Genomic DNA, 424 nt, shown 5'->3' with positions numbered 1-424 from the left:
TAAGATAAAACTATTTTTCTTGGGGTCACTGGTAGATGGAACCAATGGGCCTTTTTGTCACAAGCACCCTGTAGGTGTATGTTTTGTGGCAAGAATGATTTAATCTCATCTTTTGGTAATATTAACCCTAATTACTGATCATTTAAAGTCTCATCTACTTTAACAAGAGCCGACTCTGTCTCATTAGTCAACTTTCTCTTAGAACTGGAATGAGGGTCGCTTTTTAAGCAATCAAACAAAGGCTTTAAATCTGCAGTAGTCAGTTTTAAATGTGGGTGTATCCAATTAATGTACTCTAATAATTTTGGGAAATCATTTAAAGTTAGTAAACAATCTCTCCGCAGCTTCAAAGGGGCATTATCAATTTTCAAAACTTTTGGCAGGCCTAAATATGAGAAGCAAGTAAAGAGGTGTTGCACAACAT

The sequence above is a fragment of the Bison bison genome, unplaced genomic scaffold (genome assembly GCF_000754665.1).
Source record: "Bison bison bison isolate TAMUID 2011002044 unplaced genomic scaffold, Bison_UMD1.0 scf7180017864329, whole genome shotgun sequence".
Taxonomy (NCBI): domain Eukaryota; kingdom Metazoa; phylum Chordata; class Mammalia; order Artiodactyla; family Bovidae; genus Bison; species Bison bison.
This window is presented reverse-complemented; position numbering follows the sequence as displayed.